General features: G+C 42.3%; 1 protein-coding gene and 1 pseudogene across 17 annotated transcripts in view; one reads left to right on the top strand and one right to left on the bottom strand.

Moving 5' to 3' along the window:
* SCHIP1 (schwannomin interacting protein 1) overlaps positions 1–22,906 on the bottom strand; it is an 819,796-nt gene that overhangs the window by 69,979 nt on the left and 726,911 nt on the right. The gene's annotated exons all lie outside the window — the stretch shown is intronic.
* Positions 17,951–18,105, top strand: LOC115934264 (uncharacterized; annotated as a pseudogene).

The following is a 22,906-nucleotide window of genomic DNA, read 5'->3' as shown; positions in this document are numbered from 1 at the left end:
AGCAACCGGCTGAAGAAGTACAAATTTGCATGGCAGATGTCAGTGGAAACTTGTACTGATGGTTTAAGCTACTTGGGCTGTGTTTTGAGGTTTTTAAAATCAAATTTATTTTCCAAAGGACAGACGGGATTTCTGCAGCAGAACCGTCACTACAACTGAAGCCATCAGAACTTTGACCCTAATTTCAGATGGCACAAATTTAGCCCCACTCACTCACCCAGCTGCCCCTGATTCGATCATTTTGATGGTTTCATGCTCCTCGATTTAGTTCCCAAAGTGATACAAAAAATTAAGGGCTTGCTCTCCATTAAACCTTACCCTTTGTGAATTAAAAATACTTCTAAAAACATAATCAGATTTTGTCACATCTTGGTTTAAAACTCCTCAGTTTTCCACAACATTTAGGATAAAATCCTAAATCTCTAATGCTGTTATCCAGCATTATGTTATTGGCCCTGATCTACCCTCCTGACTTCTTTGCACCTCTCAAAATCTTGCTCACACAGCTCTAGGCACACTGGTGGCCTTTGAGTTTTCTGGAAAAGCCAAGCTCGTGCCTGCAAGTGTCTCAGGGCCCTCACACAAGCTGTTTCTCAACCTGTACGCCCTCTGCCTTCACCTGAGTCACCTCTCTTGCTTAAAGTTGGAGGTTTTTCCTTAGCTCCCTGTCTAAATAAGGTCCTGCTTTAAATTCACTTAGCATACTGTTTTTTTTCCCCCTCTAATTTGTGGGATTTGTAACGTTGATTTGCTCCACTAGATTGTATGCTCCGTGAGAGAGCAAGGGCCATATGTATCACGTCAACCATTGCCCATCTAGCATCTGGCACAGTGCCAGGCATATAGTAGGTGTCCAAAAAATATTGGAATGAATGAAATTCTCGAGAAGTTCTCTCACTTTAGGGCCTTGGGATCGAGGGCAGGAGTGTGCCTGTGACCAGCTGTCATTAGTTCTATTGACTACCTGTGGGAAAGCTGGTCAAGTGGCCACTTGCTCACCTCAAGACAATGAATGAAGCTTTCCTGGACGCTAAGTGACTGCCACCTTGTGAGCTAAGCCTGGCAAGACCTTTGGGCTACACTTCCCTCCTCACTGTGAGCTGTGGCTTGGGCAGGCTCAAAGGGGCCCACTCACTCTGCAGATGTGCCTCAGGGACATGGATGACTCTGCCAGCTGCACTTGAGGGCAAAATAATCATTTACAGCTTCCCAGGTAAGGCTAACACTTACTCAACCGCAGTAACTAGATGCCCCCAATTTAATAAAAATTAGTTAAGAAGAAAAAAAAGCCTAGTTTTTTTCCTTTTCTCAATTTGTCACCTTATGTGATAAATCTTTAGTTCCAGAAATAGCCCAGCAAAACAAATAACTTAATATTGCCAACTTGTACACTTCAAAAAAGTCTATTGATAAGTGTAAAAAGTCAGAATTCTTATATCTAAAGAATAATAAAGTATCACAATTAGTTTTCTAATCAGAGAATAGAAGGCAAAATGGCCAGTAGGAAGACAAACTGGGTTTTTGAAAGACATACTTTTAAATTTGCCTGTCTACTATGGGGGTTTAGGTGAGAGAAAAAAAGTAAATAAAAAAGAAAAGAAAAGAAAAAAAGAGCATATTTCTTTTCTTAGAGGAAAACAAACAAACACAAATGACAGTTAAAACCAAGAAACAACCTACAATTTAGGCTGTCGCTTTCCAAAAAGTATTCTAATGTTTGAAGAAGAAATTGTGGATGTGGTGTGAGTCTCTCTCCAATCCAAACGCTGTCCTTCTAGGAAATATTTGCTGTTTTATATTACAGCATCATTACTGTGATTCCCACATTAAATAACTACTAAAGTTTCAGTACTCCAGGCACTTGGTTGCCTGTCAAGGTGATAAATTAATTCTGAATCTGGGTCAAGAGTACATAGAGTACAGGTCTGGCCCTGCTGAACCTAGAAAGCCCGTGTGGACTCTTCATTTAGCATTAGTCACCATAATCTAAGTTTGATGGCTATATCTGTGTAGGGAGTTTGTTCTTCCCAGCTGGTGAGTGGAATGAGGCCAGTATGCCTTCTGTCCAGATAAATGACAAATGACGATCCAGTCTGGTATGCACGCCTGCCCTGCCCATGTTATTTCTTTCCTCATCTCAAGGCTACACCTCTTGGACATACACATTGGAGGAAACAGATGTTTGCTGTAAAATTAACAAGAGCACTTCTACATCCAGGTAAGAAATGCTCTAAAGAAAGAATTCAATGCTCTGTTTGGCATGAATAATAATAATTCAGTCAAGCTTCACTTGAAGTTAAGAATAACTTTCAGATTTTCAATTTATTAATATGAGGGTTAATGACAATAAATGAAGAATCTTTCTGAAAGAGATGATGTTTTTTCATGCTGAAAAAATAAGATTAAAGGTTGGGCGTTCATAGGGGTTTAGATGTACTCAATTACGTTCTTGTTTACAAAGGATATGGTTAAGGTGTTTTCCATTACTTTCAAAATACCCTTCATCCTGAAATGTTGACACATGAATGGGATGATAAATCAAATTACCTGACTGTCCCGTGGTCATGTTTCACCAGTTACTTAGTTTTTAGGGGTTAGAATGGGCACTTTGCAGGGCTCTGTGCAAAATGAAAATGGGGAACCATTGTTAAAACATTAAGAATTTTAGGGTGGCAACAGCAGAATATTAAACCAAGAGCAGGGCCTTTCAAAGCCTACAGAGGTCACATACCCATGAAGCCTGTCAAAGGTGGGCAGATGGAAGTAGAGAGAAACCAGACATACAGTCATTTATGTTGAGAATTACATAGATTTTCAGTCTGGGAAGGAAAAGGCATCTTTGACTTTTGGCATGCAAATACCAATGGAAAGACAACTTCCCTTCATAGGAGGGGAAATTCAAGAGGGAGCTGAGGGAGGAGAGGAGGAAACTGACCTCTACCAAGCACCACTGCTGGGACCCACGCTGGCCCTGACATTGTCATCATTTGTCCTTGCTCCAACACTGAGCTCTACCATAGGATTAACTCCACACTACAGAAGAGGAATCTAACTGAGGTCGTTGATGAGTTTAAGCATAACTGCTTCAAGTTTAGAAAAAGCAGGTTAAGAGATGCAGGAACTGTAGGACACCTGAGGGGTATTCTGTAATTTTCGAGGAGGTTTCCTTCATGACCCTCATCCTCTTCATAAGACCACCTACCGCCTATTGCTGTCAGTCCAAAGATCCAGAGATCTTGCTCTAAGTATGAACTCTTCTCTTGGCTCCCACACTAGTACCTTTACGTCTACTGTCTGTCTTGGAGACCCCATCAAGCTTCACCTCAAGGTACTTCTTACTCCAATTTATACTCCTCAACTCCAGGTCATCCCTCATTCACCTCCTTATTCACTCTCCTTTCCATATGGCTCTGTCCAACCCTCTCTGGCCAACTCCTATTCCTCCCCAAGTCCATCATAAGTCCTTTTGGTGAGCCCTCTCTCATAAGCGTTCCTTTCACTGTCTTGCTCTAACAGAGCCTGAAGGCACTGCCTTCTCCTATGGCTCTCAAGAGGTGGCTGTTTTCTCTCCCACCTCCCTCTTGCCAAACAGCCTGTTGGATGAGTAGGTGTCTTCCTTGCTACTCTCTTGCTTGCAAACAATTAATTGTCTGTCCTTCCTGACACCTTGCTCTGAATCTCCTACCTGCAGACTGCTGATACCAACACCAGTTAGCCCTCCCCGTTGCAGCCACCTATTCCTCCCCAGATTACTCTGCCTTATGTCTTGAAGAGTCATTTTCCAATGTTAGTTCTGTTACTAGGTTGGTGCAATAGTAGTTGTGGTTTTTGCCATTGGAAGTAATGGCAAAAACCGCATCTACTTTTGCACCAACCTATATAAATCCCGGAAATTTCCATGTCTGTTAGATGGTCCCTGCAAAATTTTGGCCTATAAATTCCGTCTTTTTCCATTCCATCTCAGTTATACCTGCTCCCATGGCCATATCCTACTTTGCCATTACCAACAACTTCATGCCCTCCATAATTTCATCTTCAAGCCTCCCCTTCTCCAACAATCTTGCATTGTCATTCCAGTTCATTCTTTCCAACTATTCTTAATCCAATAATTCTTCCATTGCACTAGGCCTTATACCCCATATACTGTCCACTTTTCACCATTCCGTACTCTCACGGTGTCCTCTCTTCTCTCTCTGTGTCTTAGATTCCCTGACCTATCACTGCAACCCTTAACTCAATCAATTATTCTCACTTGCCCCCTCACTTCATATTCACTTGGTTAAATCCCACCTGTGGATAAATTCAGCTGTTTGCTACTCTGTGCCTGCTCTCAGCTGACATATGTGGCTGGAGAAAAATATACAGTGTCTCCCCTTATCTGCCATTTCAGTTACCCACAGTCAACAAAGTTCCAAAAACATTAAATGGAAAATTCCAGAAATAAACAATTTATAAAATTTAAATTGACTGCCATTCTAAATAGCATGATGAAATCTCACACCATCCTGCTCTGTCCCATCCAGGACTGAATCATCTCTTTGTCCAGTGCATCCACACTGTCTCCAGTCCCTGCCTGTGAGTCACTTAGTAGCTGGCTTGGTGATCAGATGAACTGTCGCAGTATCACAGTGCTGTGTCCAAGTGACCCTTATTTTACCTAATAACGGCCCCAAATGAAAGAGTAGTGATGCTGGTAATTCGGATATGCCAAAGAGAAGCTGTAAAGTGCTTCCTTTAAGTGAAAAGGTAAAAGTTCTTGACTTAATAAGGAAAGAAAAAAAATGAATGCTGAGGTTGCTATGACCTACAATAAAACCAAATCTTTTATCTGTGAAATTGTGAAAAAGGAAAAATAAATTTGTGCTAGTTTCACTGTCATGCTTCGAACTGCAGAAGTTACAGCACAGTGCATAAGTTCTTAGTTAAGACGGAAAGGCATTAAATTTATGGGTTGAAGACATGGACAGAAACATGTTTCAGTTGATGGCAATTGCGTTCAGTACTATCCATGGTTTCAGGCATCCACTGGGGGTGGTGGAATGTGCCTTGGTGGATAAGGGGGAATGACTGTATGATCACACTAACTGGTCTCATTTAAATTCATGACCACTAACCTCAAGCGCGCCCTCGGCACTGCCTGGCCCTCTCTACATTTTCCCTGTCTGTTTACTCCCACACTCTCCTAGACAACCACAAAACTCCTTGAAAGACTTGTCCAGACTTGCTGTCTACGATTTCTCTCTCCCCTTTATTCTCCTTTGAACACTTTCCAATCAGGCTTTTGTCTTCACCATACTACACCATCCTAAATCTTCCTCAACTAGATCTATGAGCAACGTTCAACATAGCTGGCTTCTAAGACAACGTTCTCCTCTGGTTCTTTTCCTTCATTAAAGGCTTCTCCTTTGCTCATCCCCCATTTCTTCTACTTTTACCCACTGGAGCTGTAGTCACTAACTACGTGTGGCTATTTAAACTGAATAAAATTAAAAATTCAGTTTCCCAGTTGCACTAGCCATGTTTTAAGTGCTCAACAGCCACATGTGTCTAGTGGCTGTTGTACTGGACAGTGACGATAGAGAACATTTCCATCTTGGAAGAAAGTTCTATCGTATAACACTACACTACAATACCCAAGGATTAGTCCTTAGAGTTCTTCTCAATCTAAACTCACTTTCTGGGTAAGGTCATCCATTTTCTTGGCTAGTCACTTGTACCTCTAGCCTAGACCTTCTTCTGAACTCCAGATTCCTTTATCCAACCACCTACTGCTCATTTCCACTTGCATATTTAACAAGTATCTTAAAGGCATCATGCCTAAAAAATAAACTACTGATCTCTCTCAACCCTGACCTCCTAACACTCTTGCACCCACAATTTCTTTTCTTACTTTTCTTCAGATTTCAGTGACTTTACCTCCCACTCCTATAAACTAAAATTCATTTCATTTCAGACAGACTGAAAGTTAAATATTTTAAAATATTCTATACCATATTGATAAACTCATTTGAAAATACATACATATATATTTTTCTTTAAGGATCTGTGTGTAATCATAATTTGTAGAAATTTTAATCATTTCATCTCACAGGAAGAAATTATAATTTCAAGTGTTTAGGCTTAGTGTCTGATTTATCCTTAAGTGGAATAAGTTCCTAATACTTATTTTGATTAAGGTAGGGTTGTGGGGGCTGGAGGTGGGTTGTAAAAACACCTTTATTCTAGAATTGGTTCTGCTCCTTTACCCCCCAAATCACTTTAAACTACAGAATTAACTTTAGGGTTGCTCTTTTGGGGCCACAGAAGTCTTTTTTTCAGAATGTTCATCAGGAGTTTGGTCAGAGGGGTGGGAAGAGCCAACAGCAGAGTTCTCCTGGTTGCCAGGTGTGTGAGCCTTGTAACCTTATACAGCTTTCATTCAAGTCTATGTGATCCCCCCAAAAAACTGCTAGAAATATCTGGCCAATCCCAACCAAGATCAACTGGCTCTGGGAGACATGGCTCCCAGGATCTGGTTACCTGAGCCATCTGGCCTGTGGCTGGGAATATCATGCAGGAATGAGCTGGGGGCTAACCCTCATCCTCTGAGGGCTACGCCTCACCTAAGGGTGACAGGAAGATGGAAGCACCTGCAGAAGAATCTGTGGAAGGCCCCAGGCACCAGCTCAGCCGCCTGGTGGCTTCCCTTAGGCTACTGGCCTGCAGTACAAAGAATGGAAGTCAGTCCTAGATATACTGCCTGGTCTAGAGTCAGGGCTTAATCAAGAGGACAAACTATTATTATCTCTACACTTTCCAGTCCCCATAAATTCCTTTGAAAAGTAAAGATTTCTCTGCTATGAAAACATTCCTTATGAAGCAGTTTAGGGAAGGGGAAATGTTTTTTTAACTGGAGCCACTGGTGACCAGAACATGCAAGTGACAGTCAAGCAGATAAAGAGCAGTGCCATTTACTTTTAGTAGTGATGCTGGGCTTTTTTCTTTCTGTTTTTGTTTTGTTTTGTTTTTTGCCTCAGAAGATTTACATATATGGGTTGGGGAAGGTAGGTGGTTTTAAAATATGTCCCTAAATTCTTTGATATTCTTCCCTTGAAAAGGAGAGCTTAATTCCCTTCCCCTTAAGTGTGGGCTGGATATAGCGACTTTATTCTACAGAAAGAAAAAGCAGAAGTGACATACCTGCTACCACAGAGGCTAGGTCAAAAGAGGCACAGCAGCTTCATCCATCCATCTCTTTCTTCCTCTCTCTCTCTCCCCCAAGCTCCCACACTCTTTCTTTCTCTCTGATCACCAGCACTGGGGGAAGTTATCTGCCATGTCATGAAAACTCACAAACAGCCCATGGAGAGGGCCACGTGGTGAGGAATTGAGGGCTCCAGCCTCCAGTCATGTGAATGAGGAGGACCCTCTAGCAGCCCCAGTCAAGCTTTCAGATGACTACAGCCCCAGTGCACATTCTGCCTAAAGTGTCATGAGAAATTCTGTGCCACAAACACCAGCTAAGCAGCTCTGGGATTCCTGATGATCAGAAATTGTGAGATAGTAAATGTTTGTTTTTTTAAACTGTAGTAAACTATTATTTATACAGCAATAGACAACTAAGACAGAGGGTAAGGACCACACAGTTAATTTTTTTCAATTAAAATTAAGAACTTGGAATATATAATTTTGTTAATCTACAAAAGCCAAATGCTGTCAAAAAGGAAAAGGACCTGTGATATGACCATGGACTAGAGCAGGGCCTCCATGCTGGACACAGCTGACCTTTGCTCTGTGACCTTGGACAGGCTGCTCCAGCAAGTGCTGCTTGCAGTATGAAGGCTGCATAAGATCAGGAGTGCAAAGCCCCTGGCACAGCTCCTGGTGCTGATGACAGACAGCATGCTGGTGGCAGGGGCAGTGGTTCCCTGCCCCAGGCTTCCCTACGGTCACACAAAGGCTCTGCTGCTGGCAGGTGGCCCCACTGGCCCTGCAGATTCCCAGGCAGTGCTCTACCACGGCTCCACACTGCCCCTTCCTGGGGAGGATGACACAAAGCTGAGGTGATTAGTAAATCCTCAGATGGGAGGTAGAGGAGAGAAGCTGGTGACAAAATGTCAGGAGGTTTCCAAGTGATCAATGCTGCACTTTGCCTGCTCTTTTCTACTTTGAATCTCAGAGTGTTATTGTCCCCACTTTAAAGTCTACCCAACTATTTGTTTACAGCTTTTCAACCACTTTCTCTCCCCAGAACTTTAGCATTAGGCACAGCACTCTGGGGCCATATGATAAGAGCATAGAAGGTGCTACTTTGGTGTAAAATGCCTTCTTCATCTACATCATTTGAGGATGCATGAAATTTCCACACCACAGCAGCTTACTCCTCGATCCACACTCCTGTCCTGCTTGGGTGTAAGATATGCTGGCTTTGTGAACACTCCTTGGCTGATTATTGTGGAGAGGGCTGTTGTCTGACTTGAGGGTCTACCTCTAGGCTTCAGTCTACTGCAGCTGCTGATGGCCTGTCTCACCATTGGATAAATAAAAGGGGACTGCATGTTTATTTCTAAGTTTGGGTTTTGGGCTGTAGCACACTGTAGGTGGATATGTGTAAAAAGGAAAATCAAAACAATGAGGGCCCTAGGGAGGGTCTGGGAAACCTACTTTATTCCCAAGGCCGTTCAAACCAAGGCTTAGACTTAGAGCCTGTGACTGGCAGGTCTTGCACACAGTAAGAATACAGTGACAAAAGCACAATGAGGAATTTCACCAGAAGGTAACAGGTTACACTCCATTCCTTCCCTGTTGTCAGAAACAAAACAAAACAAAACAAAACAAAACAAAACAAAACAAAACAAAAACTAGCTGAAAAGAAGTATTAATCTAGTCAGTACTTTGCCAAAGGGTCCCATGGGTTAACTTTAATCTAATCTAATTAGTAGAAGAAGGTATTCTTTTTTTTTAGTAATCCATGAAGAAAAACAAGCCAAAGTTCAGGCATTTTAAAAAGTCAGCTACAGAGGTACAGATACGGGCAAACACCCAGAGTGGACACACAAAAGTGAGGAAACTGCTTTAAACCCAGCTAAGCACTCTAAGTGGTTCTCTTTCATTGGAAACCAGATGCAATTCAGTGTCCAGGTTGCTTTGTACCACACTGAAGTCATTAGAATCTGCTCAGTGCTACTGTCATTGACAATGCACCTCTCCTTGACCCCGCCACCCGCAGCCCGCCACCCCACCCCATTGCTTGCTTTTCTCCTTCAGACTTCACCAGCCATGCAAAGCAATCATTCTTAGTCTGCAAAAGAAAATTCTTTACCTAAGTATTGGTTATATTTCTGATGTTGATGGGTCACTATTAGCTTAGTTTTATTCATCATAGGTATTTAATTCCTTCATTTAATCCATGCATATTTATTAAGCGCTTGAGATAAATGCAGCCATGGTAACAGGCTCAAGGAATACAGAGATAAGACACAGTCCCAGCCTTAAGGCAAAGATAGACACATAAACAAAGAATTATACTATATATCATATTTATATTATTTATTTATAGCACAATATATATAATTGGTTAGGGCTCTAATCAAGCCTGGGGGTCAGGAAAGATTTTCTGGAGTGGGTGATGTCTGAGCTCTGCGTTTCAGTGATGAGTAGGAATTAACTGAGCAAGAAAGAGATAGAGTGGACAAAACATTCCAGGCAAAGGGTATCACAAAAACAAAGGCATGGAAGCTAGAGACAGCATGAGTTAGGCAGGTCAGCAGACTGGTTTTGTTAGAGTACAAGGGAGTGGTAAGAAATGAGACCAGAGGTCAGCAGGGCTGATACAGGAGTTATGTAATGCTGAATTTATGTTAGGCTTTACCCTGAGGAAGTCATTACAGTGTTTGAGAATGAGACACACTTGAATAGGCAGTCAGGTAGGTAGATTAGGGGAGGAGGTTAAAGAGTACAGGATCAGAGGCAGAGGCCGGGCTGGCTCCCCTCTGTAATCCCAGCACTTTGGGAGGCTGAGGCAGGAGGATCACTTGAAGCCAAGAGTTTGAGACCAGCCTGGGCAACAAAGCAAGACCCCCATCTCTATGAAAATTAATTTTTAAAAAGCCAGGTGCTGTGGTGTTTGCCTGTAGTCTTAGCTACTTTGGAAGCCAAAGCAAGAGGATCCCTTGAGTCCAGGAGTTTGAGGCTGCAGTGAGCCATGACTGCACCACTGCACTTCAGCTTGGGTGTCAGGGCAAGATCCATCTCAAACATGGATAAATAAAATACATTTTAAAAAAGGACCAGAGGCAGGCCGCACAGTGGCTCACATCTGTAATCCCAGCACTTTGAGAAGCTGAGGCAGGTGGATCACTTGAAGTCAGGAGTTCAAGACCAGCCTGGCCGACATGATGAAATCCTGTCTCTACTAAAAGTACAAAAATTAGCCTGGTGTGGTGGCATGCACCTGTAATCTCAACTACTTGGGAGGCTGAAGCAGGAGACTCGCTTGAACCTGGGAGGCAGAGATTGCAGTGAGCTGAGATTGCACCACTGCACTCCTGCCTGGGCGACAGAGCGAGATGCTGTCTCAAATAAATAAATAAATAAATAAATAAATAGGACCAGAGGCAGAGAGACTATGTTGAGGTTGAGGTGACAGTTAATAGCATTTGCAGAATGGGGGTGGCATCTGGGATGGGAAGGGGAGTGATTTGAGACACATTTGGAAGGTAAATTGGCAAGACTTGGTGACTGATGGGTTATGGGAAATGAAGACCAGGTAGGAATCATGGGTGTGTTCCTGGAGACCACCACCATCATCTGACAGGGAGAGAACTGGCATAGAAGGGGAGAAGATGATCATGAGTTACTTTTGAACACACTGCACTTGAGAGGGTTTAAATAATTTATTCTCCTACTGTCTTCAAAAGGTAAAGGAGTATATATGGTAAACTTAACTGTGGTCTAAAATGAAGGTGGAGAATGCTGTTGTTAATGGGCGACATCACTAATGCATCATAGCACTCTTATTCCCACAGCCCAGACACACCTTCAGATCCTTTTCAACATATCATTTCATCCCCCCAAGGTGTCAACTATAAGTTCCAACACATGATGGCTACTACTGTTCCAAGGGAGAGTGTATGCCTTGGAAAGCCACGTTTCTCCCCAGTCTAAAAGCTTGAGAGAGTAACATTCTTTAAAACATACATGTCTTGAACACAGATTTGGAGGTATCCTTGAGGTAAATTACAGCTTACCAAATGTAAATAACCAAAAACACATCGATCATGAGTGCCAGCATCACTGGGAACTCTTCCGATATTTCTGAGACTCCTAACTTGGTTTAAGGTTAGGGCAGTGCAGACCACGGTAATCAATAGTCTAATTTTAAATTTGTTAACTGTCCATTATGGGATGGGACAGGGCTTCTCAACATGACTCCAGCAAGATCCAGGGTTATTAATGCTCCATGGAGGGTGTCCGCAGCAAGAAGTCTTCCTGATGGGTTCAGATGATTTGGATTACACCCCCTCCTTAAGGAACTCAGAAGGAAAAGCAACATATAAAAGACTGAGAAATCCTCAGAAATCAATTAAACTTAGTTTGGCCTAGTGTCACCCAGACTTACTTGACCATGAAATCCTCCTGTCACATGACACTCATGAAGAGCCCCTGAAATTAGGATCATTTCAATCCTCAAAGCATACCCATTTTTCAAACGAGAAATACAACTTCTAGAATCACAAAGCCACAAAATTGGCAAGGGAGATCTAAAAACAGATCTTCCGGTTCCAGCTTCAGGGCCCAATTCATAGGACTGCAGCTGAAGAGGACAGTTGGCAGTGAAGATGAGAGCTGATACCTGGGCTACACAACCACTTTACAAACAGAACATCGGGGGCCCGGCAGTATCCCTACTCGGCAAAATGTGCGGCACATGGGCCAGCTACAGCTTTCTGGGGGCTCCCCATCAGGGCTGACAGCTCATCCTGTCTTTTAAAGTCCACCACCATTGCCCTTTTCTTTAGTAGCCACTATAAAACACTACTCTGTTTACTCTCTGCTATACCCACGAGAGGAATTCTGGCCTTTAGGGCATTTCCTATTGCCTAGAAACCTTATAGAGCATTGGGTGCAGGAAGCTGAATCTCTGGTAGAGATTCACAGGTAGGAAGTTTATTCAGAGTGCTCTGGGGCAACACCTGTGAGGGAATACAGGCAGTAAAACAGGGCAGAGGGAGCGGCTGAATTCTGATGCAGCTGCAAACAAAAGCCTGACTGATCCAGGAGGATGCTCTGCAACGGGGCTGGGCCTTCAAAGTGGATCCAAGCCGGGTGAAAGGGCCAGGCCTTCATGTCCCAGCATCAACCTGTCTTTGGATATGGGTTGCTACTGCTCCTACCTTGGGCATCCTAGTTCTCCTCAGCCACAGGTAATCCCGAAGAGGGTCTCAGCTGAGCACTGTCAGCTGCCAACATTAGCAGCAGCTGAAGAAGGAAGTCCTTCCCTCCTGGAAGTGGGTGGAGGGAGTGCTGTAGATCTGGGCTGCCTGACAACATCTTCTGCATTGCTCAGGGCGTGCTTCCCACTCAACTCTCAGGTCTGGATAGTTGTCTGTTTTCTATAGATGCTGCTAGAATCTAGAGTCTGGGCTGTGGCCTCCATTATATTAACCCTAGCTTTACTATGCTTCATATTAGTTTTATCTTGGTACCTATAAAGCTTTCCAAAAGTTTTATATTTCTCTTGTATCCTAGCAGGGTTTAAGGAAGTGATCAATAATCAATACAGATATAGAGGAAAGAGTAAGAGATTTGGAGCCTGAACTCCTAATTTTACTTCTTCCTTTTTTTTTTTTTTTTGAGATAGCGTCTCACTCTATTGCGCAGGCTGGAGTGCAGTGGTGTGATCGCTCCTCAGTGCGGCCTCAAACTTCTGGCCTCAGGTGATCCTCCCACCTCAGCCTCCTGAGTAGCTGGGACCACAGGAGCACACCACACATGGCAAATTTTTAAACCTTTTGTAGAGACGGGGTCTCCCCAGGTTGCCCAGGCTGGTCTCAGACTCCTGGGCTTAGGAGATCCTCCTGCCTCCTGGGCTCAAGAGATCCTTCCTAAGTGCTGGGGTTACAGGTGTGAGCTACTGCACTCAGCAATCACAGAACTGCCACTTATGGATGTATACAATTACAAACATCACTTAATTTCTGTGAATCTTAGTTTCATGATTTACAATACAGGAATTTTAAAAAGCCCTATTTTACCCAAGCTCCAGTGTTACTGTGAGAATAATACGATGGTGAAATGAAAATGCTTTGTAAAGTAAAAAAAACTAGAGCCAGTGTTTCACAATAGTGAGTACAAAATAGATAGCTGCTATGGTTTGAATATGGTCAGCTCCCTCCAAAACTCATGTTGAAGCTTGGTCCCCAACGTAATGGTGTTGAGAGGTGGTGGAACCTTTAAGAGGCATTTGGTTGAGGAATCCACCCTCAGAAAGGGATTAATGCCATCTCTTAGTCACTGAGAGAGCAGGCTGTTATAAAGCAAGGCTGTCTCTCATGTTTTGTCCCTTTCTGCATACTCCTGCTTTCCCTTCTGGTTCTCGGCCTTTCTCTGCCATGTTGTGATACAGCATAAAGCCCTCACCTGAAGCTGAGAAGATGCCAGCACCATGCTTCTTGGACTTCCCAGCCTCTGGAATTGTGAACCAGACAAACCTCTTTTCCTTATAAATTACCCAGTCTCTCAGGTATTCGGTTATGGCAACAGAAAATGAACTAAGACAACACCTATTAAAGGAAAAAAATATTGAGCCAATACATGTAAAATTAGGTGTAAATTCCTTTTGCTAATAACACTTATAGAAATCCAAGTGAATTTACAAAATATAAACAAAAATAGAATACAATTAATTTCAATTAACAATACTGATTATTGTGCCATGTGACATTGTTTTATTGGCTTATATACATACGGTACTGACTGTAAGGACAAGGTTCATTTGGACTGGATATGCACGCCATGTAATAATTCGGTTTTCTCCATTGTTTCCACTGTGAAACTGTTCATTTACACAATGCACCATTTGGCCTTACCATAGAAATATCATTTATGTATATTAAGTACACCTCCACTTGTTTAAATTTTCCATTTTATTTGGCGATAAGAATATGTATCATGAGTTCAATTTGGCCTTATGTATCGGAAAGTCCATATAACAGTGACTTGAAAAATTAGGAACAAAAGAAGTGCAAGACTTATACACTGAAAACTACAGGCCGGGCGCGATGGCTCACACCTGTAATCCCAGCACTTTCGGAGGCCAAGGTGGGTGGATCACTTGAGGCCAGTAGTTCGAGACCAGCCTGGCCAACATGGTGAAACCCTGTCTCTACTAAAAATACAAAAATTAGCCAGGCATGGTAGCACGTGCCTGTAATCCCAGCTACTCAGGAGGCTGAGGCACGAGAATCACTTGAGCCTGGGAGGCAGGGTTACAGTGAGCCGAGATCACACCACTGCACTTCAGCCTGGGCAACAGAGCGAGACTGTGCCCAAAAAAAAAAAAAAACAAAAAAAAACCTACAAAACATTGCTAAGAGAAATTATAAGAAGAAAGATCTAAATAAAGGAATTGGAAGACTCAGTATTATTAAAATAGCAATGCCCCTCAACGTGATCTATAGATTCAACATAATTCCTATAAAAATTCCAGCAGGCTTTTGGGCAGGAATTGACAAGCTGATCCTAAAATGTATATGGAAATGCAAAGGACCTAGAAAAGCAAAAACAATCTTAAAAAAGAACAAAGTTGGAAAACTTAGACTTCCCAATTTTAAAACTTACTATAAAGCTACATTAATTAAGACTGTGTGGTACTGGCATAAGGGTAGACATGTAGATCAATGGAACAGAATTGAGAGTCTAGAAATAAAACTTTACATTTATAGTCCATTGATTTTTGACAAAGGTGCCAAGGTAATTCAATGGGGAAAGGACAGTCTTTTCAACAGATGGTGCTGGGACAACTGGATATCTGCATGCAGAAAGATGAATTTAGATACCTCACACTATACACAAAAATGAACTCAAAATGAATCATATGCCAAGTGTAAAAGCTAAAACTATAAAACTTGTAGAAGAAAGCAGAAGATCTTTGCAACCTTAAGTTAGACAAAGAGTTCTTAAACACAACAGCAACAGCATAATCCATGAAAGGAAAAACTGAAAAAATTGACTTCATCAAAATTAAAAACTTTTGTGCTTCAAGAAACATCAGTAAGAAAATGAAAAGCAAGCCACAGTCTGGGAGAAAATATACACAAATACTATTTCTGGTAAAGGATTTGTATCCAGAATATATAAAAATCACTTGTAAGTTAATAATAAGACAAGCCAATTAAAAACGGGCAACAGTTGAATAGGTATTTCACCAAAGAAATACGAATGGCTAATAAGCATTTGAAAAGGTGCTCAACATCATTAGTCGTGAGGTAAATGAAAATTAAAACTACAAGGAGATGCTATTATACTTCATGCCCAGTAGAAGGAATATAATAAAAAGACAAAATAATTTTTGATAAGAATATGAAAAAACCGTAAGCCTTATACATTGCCAATGGGAATATAAGATAGTGTGCTTACTTTGGAAAACAGTTTGGCAGTTTCTTATAAAATGAAACATAAATTTACCATATGATCTTGCAATTCCTCTCCTGAGAATCTACCCAAGAGAAATGGAAACATACATCTACACAAAGATGTATATGTATTCATGCAACATTATTCATAAGGTCTAAAAAGTGAAGACAATCCACATGTCCATCAACTGGTAAAGGGATGACCAAAATATAATACGGCCATACAATAGAATATTATTCAGCAACAAGAAGGAACTACTGTTATGTGCTACAGCATGGAAGACTATCAAAAACAATATGTTAAGTGAAAGAAGCCAGATGTAAAAGATTGGATATTCTATGATCCCATTTATATGAAATGTTCAGAAAAGGCAGATTTATAAAGACAGTGGATCAGTGGTTGCCTTGGCCTGGTAGTAGGAATGAGGATAGACTGCCAATGAGCAAGAGGAATGTTTTGGGAATAACAGAAAGGTTCTAGATTTGGTTGTGGGGATGTTTGAACAAAACTATGCTTACTAAAAATCACTGTGCATTTAAAACAGGTGAATTTGAGGCCGGGCATGGTGGCTCATGCCTATAATCCCAGCACTTTGAGGGGCCGAGGTGGGCAGATCACGACGTCAGGAGTTCAAGACTAGCCTGGCCTACATAGTGAAACCCACTCTCTATTAAAAATACAAAAAATTAGCTGGGCGTGGTGGCACCTGCCTGTAATCCCAGCTACTCGGGAGGCTGAGGCAGGAGAATCGCTTGAACCCGGGAGGCGGAGGTTGCAGTGAGCTGAGATCACGCCACTGCACTCCAGCCTGGGCGACAGTGCGAGACTCCGTCTCAAAACAACAACAACAACAAAAAAAACAGGTGAATTTTATGGTATGTAAATTATATCCCTTTGGTTTATTTTTTTGAGACAGGGTTTCATTCTGCCACCCAGGCTGGAGCTCAGTGGTGCAATCTCGGCTGACTGCAACCTACGCCCCTGGGCTCAAGCGATACTCCTGCTTCAGCCTCCCAAATAGCTGGGACTACATTTGCATGCCCCAGCTAATTTTTGTATTTTTTGTAGAGACAGGGTTTCGCCATGTTGCCCAGGCTGGTCTCGAACTCCTGGGCTCAAATGATCCACCTGCCTTGGCTTCCCAAAGTGCTACGATTACAGGCATGAGCCACTGCACCTGGCTATAAATCATATGTTAATAAAGCTATTTTAAAAATTAGCTTCTTTTTTTTTTTTTTTTTTTTTTGAGATGGAGTTTTGCTCTCATTGCCCAGGCTGGAGTACAATGGCGCCATCTCGGCTTACCTGATGGTGGGAACATAAATTAGTTCAACCATTGTGGAAGACAGTGTGGCAATTCCTCAAGGATCTAGAACTAGAAATACCATTTGACCCAGCCATCCCATTACTGGGTATATACCCAAAGGATTACAAATCATGCTACTATAAATGCACACGTATGTTTATTGTGGCACTATTCACAATAGCAAAGACTTGGAACCAACCCAAATGTCCATCAATGATAGACTGGATTAAGAAAATGTGGCACATACACACCATGGAATACTATGCAGCCATAAAAAAGGATGAGTTCATGTCCTTTGCAGGGACATGGACGAAGCTTGGAACCATCATTCTAAGCAAACTATCACAAGGACAGAAAACTAAACACTGCTTGTTCTCACTCATCAGTGGTAGTTGAACAATGAGAACACATGGACACAGGGCAGGGAACATCACACACTGGGGCCCGTCGCGGGGGGTGGGGGGCTGGGGGAGGGATAGCATTAAGAGAATACCTAATGTAAATGATGAGTTGATGGATGCAGAAAAGCAACATGGCACATGTATACCTATGTAACAAACCTGCATGTTGTGCACATGCACCCTAGAACTTAAAGTATAATTAAAAAAAAAAAGAAAGAAAAAAAAGTTTGTTTTTTTTTTGAGACGGAGTTTCACTCTCATTGCCCAGGCTAGAATGCAATGGTGCCATCTCAGCTCACTGCAACCTCTGTCTCCCAGGTTCATGCCATTCACCTGCCTCAGCTTCCCGAGTAACTGGAATTACAGGCATGTGCCAATACGCCCAGCTAATTTTGTATTTTTAGTAGAGGGGGGTAATTAGCTTATTTTTTGTATATAATGAAGTGTCTGCAGACAGCCACACCCTGGGCTGGTATAATGAGGGGTTTTTTGTAGTCATTAGAGACCCAGACTCCTTATATCTTTGCCTCCACCACTGCTAGTATGTGTTCTTGCCCTCATGGTCATATCTCACCTTCCTTCCTGGCTAGATGAGGAGAAAGACTGGAGAGTGAGAAAGACATTGACCATTGCTTCTTGACCTTTTGTCTGAGATCAAATGTAGCACCTGCTCTTACCAGCTTAATACCTGATATGTCCTCTATCTATCTTAAAAGTCAGCCACTTTAAGGATCTTTCTGGGAAGCCCCATCTAATAGCTCAGATATCATGAGCTAAAACCTTGCCACATGGACATTTGTAACTGCAAGGGAGTCTGAGAAGCATAGGACTATCGCTGATTCCAGGCAAATTAGGGTTCTGTTAGTAAGGTAGAGGGGAAGAATGGATATTGGGTAAATTAGCTTGAAATCTCTGGGGGTTGAGAAACACTTTTTGGTGTCAATGTAAACACAGATAGAACCAGCATTACTTATATCACAGAGCAGTCCTTGCTTATAAGGTGATGAACCAGAATATGCTTAATATTAATGGGTTCTTATCAAAATAAAAACAAAACAATTGAATTTTTAGTGAAAGCGTAAGGGCTCCAGAGAAGCTATCTCTTACTCTGTTGAGAAACACTAAGCTGAACAAATGTTCCTTGTTGTTTGTATTTTTATTTCTAAGACAACAACTTGAGGGCTGAGCCATTTGGTATAGTAAGAAGAACAGGGCTCTTGAGTTAGAAACGTCTGGATTTAAAAATTGGCCACACTGTTTAGCTATGCTTTGGGCACACTGCATAACTTAGCTAGGCCTCAATTTCCTCCTCTGTACAAGAGAAGTAGTACCTGCCTTACAGGGTTATTGGGAGGACTTAAGAAGGCAGCAGGTGTAAACATCTGCCTGTGCGTTTGCTTCTCTCCTTCACAACTCACACTGCAGTGACACAGCCCTGTCTCACGCACCAGCAAAGAACAAGTCCTCATTTTTTTCTTGGCAAAATTAAACAGCTGTCCAGCTGTATTTTCCCCACATTTCTCATGCTGAGAATTTTTCCCAAGAGAATTTTCCTACTTAGAGATCATCTATTCAGCACACACACACAAACACACACATAAATTATGATGTGGGGCAGAGGGAGCAAAACAAACAAAACCCACTGAAGATAAAATTAACACATGGAGAACAAAATTCTAAAAATACTCTTATTTTTGTACCCAAAGTTTTGTAATCTTCCTAATAGCTAATCTTTTTACAGAATCAGAGAGATTATGTACTTGGCACATTAAGAAAGGTAGGTGCCTTGTCAAGTGCTTGTGAAAGCAGGTGTGCAGGTGAGTTGGCTGGCATGAACCCCAGGTCATCCATTACTTGCCCGTTTATTCATACATCAGTGTGACCAAGCCAGCGTGGAGCCTCTTCCATCCACTTTCTCCCCAAAGCACAAATACAGGTTAAAACAGGGGGCTATTCAAATGGGTGGACTGTGATAGACTTACAACTCTTAAGTGGTTTGCAACTTTAGTAGCTTTTAAAAGTCTCTGTTAAACACTGACTGAACAAAATCCTTATTTCTGCAAGAATGCGATGTATCCCAAAGAAGGACTCTGAAGCAAAATTGTGAAATCTGTCAACTGAAATGTAGAACCAATATTTATTATCTATGTTTATTCTCTACAAAGTAACAAAATTGTAATAATGACAATCTTGATAACACATAGCATTTAGTTTACATAATTAAGAGACAAGTGCAGGCTGGCAAAACTGATACAATACTTTAGGGCACAATGTTACAGTGTGGTTTTCCAGTCACTCTTTTTCAATGATTGATTTTTTTTCCCTATCCCATGACCTACCTGACCGCTATGATACTTATCTGCCCATTTTTCTCCTCCCCTGTGAAAAGGGGAAAAGAAAGATGGTGCATGCCTCCACTCCAGAGCAGGTCTTACAGGCACCACGCAAGCGGAGGGCCCTGCCCAGGAAGCCCCGCAGCTTCTCCAGTGAGCAGCAGCCCTGCCTGCCTAGACTGAACAGCTGTCAGGATTTCTACAGCTGTGGCTGCCACTGTTCCCCAGAACTCGTCTTCAGCTCCCAGATTGAGAAATCCTCTCTGTCCTTTGGTGCCCTCCACAGCTAATGGCAGTTAAATTCTAATATTGGGTTTGTGCGAAGTTTCTCCAATCCTGAAAGCTGCCACATTTCACGCTTGAATTACAAGTCAATTAACAGCAAAACAAAACAAAAACCTATTCTTTCTTGTCTTGAGTCATTCTATATTATAATTACCATGTTGTTGCCTTTCCTCTCTCTTCCTAACCCAAATCATGAAGCACAGGAGAAGTCCTGTTACCTGCCACACACAGACCAAAGAAGAACCAACCCATTCTAACACAGCTTTGCCTACTGCTCAAAGAATTCACAGTAGCAATGTTGATCTGCTTATAATAAAAAATTCTGCTTTCTCTGCTGACCAGATAGTGGGTATTCCACAACACAAAAGCAGCTGCTTAGATGTGTATTTGGGGTTGTTGGAATATTTTCCCATTCGTATAACATGCAGCTTCAAAACACAATTGATTGCTTAGTTGTCTTATTAGGAATACAATTGGCCAGGCGCGGTGGCTCACGCCTGTAATCCAGTACTTTGGGAGGCCGAGGCGGGTGGATCACCTGAGGTCAGGAGTTTGACACTAGCCTGGCCAACTTGGTGAAACTCCATCTGTACTAAAAACACAAAAATTAGCTGGGTGTGGGTGGCAGGCACCTGTAGTCCCAGCTACTCGGGATGCTGAGGCAGGAGAATTGCTCGAACCTGGGAGGCGGAGGTTGCAGTGAGCCGAGATCGCTCCACTGCATTCCAGCCTGGGTGACAGAGTGAGACTCCCTCTCAAAAAAAAAAAAAAAAAAAAAAGGAGTACAATTAAGCTGGTAGAGCTGATATTTATAAGAGAAAGCCATGGCTATGGAAGGGGAGAGGAAAGGAGAGCTGAACAACAGTTGGGTCTTTCGTTTACTCATACAAGTGTTTACTAAGCATGCAGGAGTTCAAGGTGAGGAGCTGGGTGTTTTGCACTTAGGCCCCACCCTCAAAAGCACACCCTCTGTCTAGAGAGAAAGATACACTGTGGATGACAATTTACAGGTGTAAAAAGGACTACAGAGAGTGTTCTGAGGTTGCTGATCAGCAAGGTGAGGGAGGCCTAAGTCTTACAGTGTCTTTGGAAGACTTTCAATTAAACTCACTTATTCATTAAAGTACTTCTAAAGGTTTTAATTTGCTTACAACCTCCTTGTGTGTGTGAATGTGTCACAGCCAATGTGATTCTCATGAGAGGTAAACCCATGCCTCTGGATTCTAGAGCTGATGCTTTCCTCAGACACTAGGGGTCAGTAGCTTCCAAGAGTTGTGAGTCAGGCTAAGAGCCCCAGTTCCTTGGGTGCTGCTAGGAGTGGGTTGGAGCCGATTCTCAGAACAGCAGGAGTCTAATAGGCACTGTAGTTGCTCTTCCAACACCACTCTCCTTTTAGTAACTACCTTAACTTTTATTTGAGCACCTTCAATTCCTCCTGCAAAGCCCAGGTGCTTGGGGGAAGTTGATCAGGTGGTAGGGCTTGTGGCTCATTATCCCATCCCCTGGCTCCACTTACGGGTTCAAGGATAAACACCACACCCTATTTGGGCCAATGAGATTGAGGAGAAATCTGCTGAGGATGACTGGGAGAATAGTTCCTGGCTCTTTTGAGAGAGTTCTTGGAAGTGACCATTTCTTTTTCTCCCTCTCCCTAGACAGTGATGAATAAACTCAAAGGAAAGGAAAATCATTTGGCAACTGGAAGGTGTGGGAGGATAGCTGTAAATGAAACTGACTGCAAAAAACAGAGCAGAGAAGTTTAAAGAAAAAAAAATAACAGCATTCCTGGTGATGCCCCATTGGGTCAATGAAACGAACACATTCCGAAGCCTTTCCTAACCAGGAGCCAACCAATCTCATCACTGTGAAGCCAGGTTAGTTTGGTTTTCCATGATTTTCATCTGACTGAAGGCATCTCAAGTATACACCGAGGGGACAAAGGCAAGCTTTGGAAAATGTGGTAGCAAGTGATCTGCAAGCTACTACTTAATAAACTTTATGTCAGCTCACCCTACCCTGCAGACACCACAGCAGCAAATAAATGAGAGGGAGGGGACCCAGAATGCTTAACTGGGGAAGAAAAACTGAGGAAGACATTGTATACTTACGGCCTGCCTCTTTTCCAGTTGGCTGAGAAGCCCTTTTTATTAATTTGTTCCATTTCCTTACCATGTCCTTAGCAGTGGAGATATATTTTTTGGAAATGTATTGATCACAATTATATTTCCTTACACTGGGAGGACAAGGAGGCTCCCTGCAACAGACCTTTGAAAGTAATGAACTGACAGAGAGAACAGGCCTCCAGTTCCAGCTCTCTGCTACCAATCTCCCTCACCTGCTCAGCCCAAATCAGTCTCTAAATACTCAGAGCTCTAAAAGAGTGGGATTTCCTATAGTTCATTGTGGGGTTTTACCTCTAACTCAGTAAAGAATCACTGAGAGGGTGAAGGGAGCCCTATTACAACTGCAGGGACCAGGGAAAGTTGACTTGACCTCTCTGCTTTCCTTAGGTCATTATACAAAAAAGAAACATCAAAAGGGTCATTGTACTATTTTTCAAAGGTGTGAGGCCATCATGATGCAGGGTATGGATTTGGGAGTCCAACAGATCTAAGTTTAAATCTTGGCACATCTCCTTACTAGTTGTGTGACTTTGTTTCTGAGCTTCTAAATCTGTAAAATGGGAATGGATAAAGCCTACCATTCAGGCTGCTCTGAAGCTTAAGTGAAATATACATGTAATTGGTTTGGCATTTAAAAAATTGTTGCTAGAATTATTATTTCAGTATTCCCCTGGACGAAGGAACGCTGTGACAGAAGAAAACAGAGAAGTAGCCAGCTCCCTAAACATTCCCAATGTATACATATACTTCCCTGGGTGCATGCCAATGAAAGCGGCACAAGAACTCTGAAATTCAACTCCCACATGCAGGGTCTGTATCTACGTTAGAGAGTTCAGACTTTCT

The sequence above is a fragment of the Gorilla gorilla genome, chromosome 2 (genome assembly GCF_029281585.2).
Source record: "Gorilla gorilla gorilla isolate KB3781 chromosome 2, NHGRI_mGorGor1-v2.1_pri, whole genome shotgun sequence".
NCBI classification, from domain to species: domain Eukaryota; kingdom Metazoa; phylum Chordata; class Mammalia; order Primates; family Hominidae; genus Gorilla; species Gorilla gorilla.
The sequence above is the reverse complement of the archived record's forward strand: the minus strand, read 5'-3'. Positions and strand labels throughout refer to the sequence as shown.